Source organism: Ceratotherium simum, chromosome 3 (assembly GCF_057802395.1).
Source record: "Ceratotherium simum simum isolate JZ-2026a chromosome 3, ASM5780239v1, whole genome shotgun sequence".
In the NCBI taxonomy this organism is placed as follows: Eukaryota; Metazoa; Chordata; class Mammalia; order Perissodactyla; family Rhinocerotidae; genus Ceratotherium; species Ceratotherium simum.
The window spans coordinates 70,673,726-70,681,603 of NC_141902.1; the positions used below are offsets into that span (position 1 = coordinate 70,673,726).

Consider the following 7,878-nt stretch of genomic DNA (forward strand, 5'->3'; position numbering starts at 1 on the left):
CATAAAGGTTAAAATTCCAAAGGAACTTCCTCAAAAAATTAAACATAGAATCACCATATGATCCAGCAATTCCATTTCTGGATATACACCCATAAGAATTGAAAGCAGGGATTCAAACAGATATTTGTACACCAACATTCAGAGCAGCATTATTCACAACAGCCAACAAAAGCACTAACAAACAGCACTAACAAAAAAAAAAAAAGAGAGAGCGAGGCAGAGAATAAAGACAAGCAAAAATTTAAAAAGTAAAACCTTAGGATTCCTACCACCTAAGTATCAACCATTAAAACCTTAATATATGGCCTTCTTTTTACTAAAATGAGAGATTATATTTTATCTGCAATCTACTTTTTTCAGTCAATCGTCTCCCTTTTCCATTACAGTAAATTTTCATCTTATCTAATATTCAAACTATATTCAAATTCCTCTGATTGACCCCGAAATCTCTTTTATAGCTGGTGTATCCAGAGCAGTATCCAATCCAGGATCACCTATTGTGTCTGAGTATTATGGCCCCTGTGTCTCTTTTAATCTAGCAAAAGTCATTTCTAAAAATATAATACTTACTTGTTGAAGACACCAGGCCAGTTGTTCTGCAGAATTTCCCACCTTCTGATTTTGTGTTAGCGCTTCCTTGTGGTGTCCTTCATCTGGTTCCTCATCCTTCTTAATTTCCTGTTAACTGGAATTGATATCTAATGGCTAATAGGTCTACCTAAAACATTTTTTTTGGCTAGAATAAATAATTACCATTGATCTTGTGTACTTCATATTATATCACTACTGAAGACACACTATCTTGCTGAAGATTAGTAAACCACTAGCAAAACTCAGATTGATTTTTCAAGTAATTAAGGTGACATCCTGATCCCTCCATTATACAGTCAGATTGCTCCCTTGCATCTAGGAAGTAACCTGTGCAGTGTTACTTGGACCCTGTGTGAATATCCAGTTCCCCACCAACTATTAATGTAATGGTTGAACCACGATGGATAATCCTCGTTTATAACGGTTTGCCAAATTACGCTTTTTCTAATCCTACATGGTTTTGTTTTGTTTTGTTTTGTTTTGTTTTTTTCCTACAAAGTAGAGCACTGCCTCATCAACTGGGACTATTTGGTTACTGGGAACTACAGTTCCTACTAGAAAAGAATAAATCGTTAATTTTTCGTTTTAGTTGGGAGAGCCTTGAAATAATGGTCTCTTCCCACACTGAGGTGCTATCGTCCTTAGGATAAATGCCATTTTTTAGTTTTGTGTGTGAGCAAACGCTATGTGTTATTTTCGATTAATTTCTGAGGCTGCTTTAGCTTTTTAATAATCTTCTATTGTGTGAAGAACATGGCGTGGCTTAGTTGAACCACCGTCGTGCCTCAGAAAAATCCCAGAAACCTCAAAGCCACACGGGGGCCGCGAGAGGCCAGCCAGCTCGATAGCTGTGCTTTAGGTTCTCATCTTTTCTAGAGGGTACGCAGGACATTCCTCCGGAGCCTGCTTTTGTACTCGGCCACGCAGCTGTCGGGAACACTCTCGACCCCTGTGCAGGAGAGGGGTGAGCGCTCTGCCCGCGGGAATCTCTGGGATACACGTGAGGCACCCCACGCTCGCTTCGGTTCTCTGGGCGGGAGTTCGGGATCGCCTTCGCTGGTCCGCTTTACCGCTGACCGCTAGAGGGCCGTTAACACGTTTTTATGAAACAATCAAAATTTGTGCGCGCGGAATCAGAAATGAAAGACAGTTTTGAGAGTAGTGAAAAAACTGTACCAAAAAAATTATGAGAAAAGTAATTTAATGCAAAATGTAAATCTTGGAGCAAATTAAAATAATTTTATTCCTGTGAAAAGACCTAGAAAAGGACTCTCTGTTAACTGCCCGGCTAGCTCAGTCGGTAGAGCATGGGACTCTTAATCCCAGGGTCGTGGGTTCGAGCCCCACGTTGGGCGGTGACGAGTTGGTTTCCTTTCTTTTTTTTCCAATTCGCGGTCAGGTCTCATCAACGGTAATCATTTTAACAGTTTCAGTTCTCATCAACGGTAATAAACGCTTCAATCCGGAGTTTCTTATTTTCGAATAATTCAATACATAAAAAGCTATTAAGACTGAACTGCTTAAAAAACGGAACAGTAAAACTGGAAAACAATTTCGTCTTACAAGTACGAAGTTAAAGGTTATCTGGTGTAGAAAAATATGTTACTGAGTGGTTTATTTGAAGGGCAGTGGAATACCAAAGGTTAGGGGACAAGAAGACATGAAAATTAATGAAATTGTAGAGTTCATAAATATTGCTGAAGTGATCTCTGTCTAAACGTTGGAAATGTATATTTTTAACTTAATGCTATATGTTATTGAAGATTCATTTGGAGATCAACTCTGATTCACAGGGTTTGCTATGCGTATTAATTTCATATCCTTAAATCTCTACGTAAATTTATTTTATTTTATTTTTTTGCCTGTGGGAAGGGCTAGTGATTATTATGGGCTGTTTAAACCTCTAAGATGGTAGTGATTAGCTAATCAGGTAGCTACTGTGAATAGACCCTTAGGACTTTTTTATCCTTTTTTTTTTTTAGTTAGTGATTCAAACTGAAAACTTTTCCTTCAGCGGTTTTGGAGTCTCAAACATATCTCAAAGGAAATATTATCTTTTCTTTCATATATTTTCCCAAAAGAACTCACTTTCTTAGGACAAAACTTTGCTTTTATGTTGACAGCTGCAAATTCTTTCCTTGTCTTACGTATTTTCAGAGATTCCCAGCAATTCTCAAACATTCTCCAAAATTACCATGTTATTATCATCAATTTAAAATAAAACTTCAGACTTTGTAAGAAACACATGGAAAATTTCAGCATAAGAATGCAGGTCCCTAAATACCCCTATTGTTACAGAGGAGTACTTAATCTCTAGGTGATGGGAAGTGAAGTAGAATATTTCAAGAGGCGAACCCTGCCAGAGAAAAAAGCAAACCGGTAAATTGATGACATGTCAATGAAGATATTATATATACGTTTAAATTGGAGATTGATGTTATGGGTTGAATTATGTCTCCCTGAAATTCATATGTTGAAGTCCTAACCCCTGGTACCTCAGAATGTGACCTTATTTGGAAATAGGGTTGTTGCAGATGTAATTTAGTTAAGATGAGGTCATACTGGAGTAGAATGGGCTCTTAATCCAAAATGACGGATGTCATTTTGTCAAAAGGGAGAAACTGAAACATAGACACGAACCCAGAAATGCACATTTGGACGCATTGGGAGAATGCCATCTGAAGATGAAGGCAGAGATCAGGGTGATGCTTTTTCAAGCCAAGAAATGCTCAAGATTGCCAGCTAACAACCAGAAGCTAGGAAAGAGGCATGGAACAGATTATCCCTCACAGCCCTCAGAAGGAACTGACCCTGCCAACCACTTGATCTTGGACTTTTAGCCCCCAGAACTATGAGACAATAAATTTGTTGTTTAAGCCGCCCAGTTTGTGGTACTTTATTATGGTAACCCCAGGAAACTAATAAAATCAGGAAGTGATTTTGATTTAAAATTTATTTTTTAATACCTTATATTAAGTAATTATCATCTTCATTTCATTTCATTTCAAAAGCCTTAGGAAAAGCAATGGCTTGTTTCAATGTAGACCTCAGTTCAGCTCAAGTGAGGAAGTTAGGATCACAGCTCCTTCAGAAGTAACATTTAAAAATGAGCTTGATCTCAAAGGATATTTTCTTCTTATTGTTGGCTGCTAATTTATTATGTTGACTAATTTATTACTATTTGTACTAAAAGAATATATTCAAAGATATACCAAATCAAACACATTTTATTCTCCCATAGAACTCATATTTGAAAACTTTACATTCAATTATTCTATAAATGAATTTAAGAAAGTGTGTTAATTCTCTGTGATCCAGTTTCTTCAACAAGTAAATGTCAAGAAAAAGAAAGAGACAGACAGAGTCAACTCAATTAAATGAAATGCAATGAAATGTGTGGACTGTGTTTGGATCCTGATTTCAACCAAGCAATCATAAAAAAACATGTATGAGACAATCGGGGGAATCTGAACACTGACTGGATACTTGAAGATATTAAGGGATTATTATTTTTTTTTATGTAATAATGGTACTGTGTTAAAAAGGGCCTTTATCTTTTAGGGATACCTACTCACTTGTTTATGAATGAAATAGATATGATATCTGGGATTTGTGTGTATGTATTTGGGTGGATGGAGGAATAAGTGGGTATAAATGAAACAAGATTAGCCACATGTTAATACCTACAGAAGTTGAATGATGGATACACCATGGTTCATTGTACTATCCCCTCTGCTTTGGTATGTGTTTTTATTTTTTTTTTAAAGATTTTATTTATTTATTTTATTTTTTCCCCCCAAAGCCCCAGTGGATAGTTGTATGTCGTAGCTACACATCCTTCTAGTTGCTGTATGTGGGACTCGGCCTCAGGATGAACGGAGAAGTGGTGCCTCGATGCGCACCCGGGATCCGAACCCGGGCCACCAGCATCGCAGCGCGCGCACTTAACCACCAAGCCACAGGGCCTGCCCCGGTATGTGTTTTTAAATTAAAAAACTATTTCATTATGCAAAACCAAAAGTGTCCAAGGAGACAAGTAACCTCTTTGTCCAGTGATCAAATTTAGCATCACTAATGAGACAACCAGACATCACGTGCCTCCTGATGTGATGCAATGAGAAGTGCATAGCATCAGCTATAACATAATGTTAAAAACACTCAACTTAGATCTAATCAAGTCTTGAGACCTAACTTTAAGTTTGTAGAAAATACAGAGAAAAGAGAAACGAGTTAAGTGACACCATGAATAAACAATCAGATAAATCCAGAATGTCAGATATTCAAAAAGCCTCAGTTTCTTCAAAAGCAAATGTCATGAACAAATACTAATACCACTAATAATAAGGTGTATATGTGTGGGTGGACTGTTTTTGTGCCAAGGGCTCCGCTCCCACCCCCATGGCAGTCTGGTGAAGCCAATGAACACTTTTTTCAGAATGTTTTTAAATGTACAAAATAAAAAACATAGGATTATAAAAGAAAACAATTATATTGAAATACAGCTATCAAAACATCTTAAAATATGATATGGTAATGTACATGCTTCATTTTTAATGCATTAAATAACAAGATCTAACAGCAGGTCTAATAAGTACAATAATTTCAAAGGAATGATGAATGTAAATATCTCTGAGATATATGTAGGAACTGTAATGTGATATGAAAACATCTGATTTTTATTGTGACAAAGCCACGTGTGCTGCTGATACTATTGTAGTTTGGTACCTTCATTTATAACAAAAGGAAATGCTAAATTTCACAAGTTCGGTGAAAATCAAGATGTAAGTTTTTCCCATCCAAGTTCACGGACCCTTTGAATTGTATCCATGGACTCCTACTTTAAGAATTTCTGGTCTAGAACGTTAAAAAGATGAGCTCTAACAACCAAATGCAATACATTGTCATTTAATGGATCCTGTTTTGAAAAAACAAGCAACAAGCATACAAATATAAAAATATTTTAGGAACAAGTGTGGAAATGTGGAGTAGAAATCATATAATTTTAGGGAATTATTGTTAATTGTGTTGGGTGTGACAACAGTATTGTGGTACGTAGGAGAATGCCTTTCTATTTTGGAAGTACATACTGAAGAAATCAGACATGATAGGTGCTGATACAAGGCAAATACGGGAAAATACAATTGTTGAAATGAGATGATATATAATGTATTCTTTCTACGTTTCTGTATGTTTGAAATTTTCATAATAAAATATAAAATAAAGTGACTTTTGAGATATTTTTATTAAGGTATAATGTGGATATGATAAAGTGCATTACTTGTAAGTGTACAGCTTCATGAATTTTACATAGGTAAACACCTTTGTAACCACACCAGATCAAGATATAGAACATTTCCAGCTCCCTGAAGTTCCCTAAGTGCCCGTGTCCAAGTCAGTGCCCCCTTCCACTCCAGTTAACCATGCTCCTGATTTCTAACACCACCGATAAAGTATATTTCTTTGCTGTCTGGTTTCCTTTGTACAACATGTGTTATATTAACACAAAATTTTAGAGACTGGTATTACTTTGTTAGGCAAGGATGTCGCAAAACAGGCCCTCTCCTAAATTGCTGGTTGAAATGTAAATTGATGAAGCCTTTCATAAGACAGTTTAAAATGCCCACATCCTTTGATTCAGTGATTCTACATCTAGGCTCTTAAAAAAAATAAAAGCAGTGTGCACAAAGATTTAGGTTTGAAAGACGTAGGTTTCTAACAGTGGAAAATTGAAAGCAACCTAAATGTCCAGCAACAGAACCAAGGTTAGATAAATTATGGTCTATTTATACTATGGTATGTCATGACCAATTAAAAATGTGAGATGGACACATGTAATTGGAGTGATCTCTAAGTCATATCGTTAAGTTAAAAAAGAAGAAGACACAGAACAATACGTACAGTCTATTTACGGTAAAAGAAAAAACAATAGGGAGTACAGAAAAATGTCCATGCCAACTGATGGGGAAGTAAATGAGGGAAAATAAAAGGATTCTTCAAGTTTTGCCCTGTATTTTATACTTGTGAATTGTTGCATCATGAACAACCCAAATATTCAAGTATCACTTGTATAGTTAAAACAAAGGCAAAAAATTAAGTTTAATATAAATAAAGGGCCGGCCCCGTGGCTTAGCGGTTAAGTGCGCGCGCTCCGCTGCTGGCGGCCCGGGTTCGGATCCCGGGTGCGCACCGACCCACCGCTTCTCCAGCCATGCTGAGGCCGCGTCCCACATACAGCAACTAGAAGGATGTGCAACTGTGACATACAACTATCTACTGGGGCTTTGGGGGGAAGAAAAGGAGGAGGATTGGCAATAGATGTTAGCTCAGAGCCGGTCTTCCTCAGCAAAATGAGGAGGATTAGCACCATGTTAGCTCAGGGCTGATCTCCCTCACAAAAAATAAATAAATAAATAAAGAACATAATGAGGCTGCTAGGATAAAGAACTCTGCAAGGATCCTCCAACAACTGTAACAGTAGTACCTTTGTTGTGGGAATGGGCAGATGAGGGACCGAGGTGCGAAAGGAACTTTTCACTATCTTCATTTTTATATTTTTAAAATTTTGAATTATTGAATTATTTTAAAGTATTTTTATTCAAAAAGTTTAAAAAAGAAGTGGGCCGGACAGTTTGGTTGGGGTCACAAAGAGGCCCTTGCCCCTTTCTTTGATACTTGAAGGAGTAGTACCAGCAAGGTGGTGTATAGACAACTGGAATGGCGGTTCCTTGTGGATTTCTGTGGTCCGAGAAGCCATTGTGTTAGAAGGAAGATGGAAAAAGAAACTGGAGTCAGATAAATGGAGAGGAGTCTAGAATTGGTGGGATGCATAGCACGCTCAGGGGCGGATTTAGAACAGCCGTGGAGACAAGTGCAAGGCCTGAGGGACGGTTGAGCACTGCTTGTGGACGCACTTGAATGCCAGGCTAAGGACTTTGGGATTCCTCCTCCTCAACGTTTGTTGAGCACTGATTCACTGTTAAGCACCGCAGAAGCCCTTCCATGCAACTATCACAGTAAACCGATGGAAAAGTGCTATTATTCTCCCCATTTTGCAGCTGAGCAACCTAAGGACTTTTTGAACATGGGAACGACATGAGGAAATTCGTTTAAGTTGTGTGTATATTTAATAATAGCCCAAAGAAGTTAGGTGACAAAAGATTGCACAAATAGGGCAAGTGCAGAACTCCCGCTTAGATATTATACGGCATTTTTCGCGTTAGCCTCTTTCGGTGGCGCGCAGAACTCCATTATCTCGAAAAGCCAAAGCTCGATCCCCAGCCTGCCTAG

At 37.7% G+C, this 7,878-nt stretch overlaps 1 non-coding gene across 1 annotated transcript; it reads left to right on the forward strand.

Moving 5' to 3' along the window:
- Positions 1-1,873: 1,873 nt before the first annotated feature.
- On the forward strand, positions 1,874-1,946 carry TRNAK-CUU (transfer RNA lysine (anticodon CUU)). Its single transcript has one exon. It is a non-coding gene; the product is annotated as a tRNA-Lys (tRNA).
- The last annotated feature ends 5,932 nt before the right edge of the window (positions 1,947-7,878 follow it).